Below are 455 nucleotides of genomic sequence, written 5' to 3'. Positions count from 1 at the left end.
GCCCGAAGGATATCAACGTGAGAAAATAGGGTGCAGCGCACCAGATTAGATGCAAAGTCGTGAATGTGTGGGATGGGGTAACGACCTGGAGCTGTTATGTTATTTAGTACACGGTAATCGCCGCAAGGTCTCCAACCTGTTGCAGTTTTCTTTGGGACCATGTGAAGTGGCGAAGCCCATATACTTTTGGATGGCCGAATGATTCCCAACTGCAGCATGTGCTGGAATTCTTCTTTGGCAATTTTTAGTCTTTCCGGATGAAGTCGCCTTGGACGTGAGTAAACGGGAGTTCCTCGTGTGGTGATGCGATGAACTACAGAATGTGTCGGTTCTGTTTGATGAAAGTTTGGCCTTAAGAGTTCTGGAAATTCTCGGAGTAAGTCGTGATAACGAGAAGAGCCGTGTGGTGCTAACGTTATTGGGCAGATGTTCGGCGTAACTGTTGACTTTCCTCT

This window comes from Opisthorchis viverrini (genome assembly GCF_000715545.1).
Source record: "Opisthorchis viverrini unplaced genomic scaffold opera_v5_419, whole genome shotgun sequence".
NCBI lineage: Eukaryota > Metazoa > Platyhelminthes > Trematoda > Opisthorchiida > Opisthorchiidae > Opisthorchis > Opisthorchis viverrini.
Note: the sequence above shows the minus strand (reverse complement) of the source record.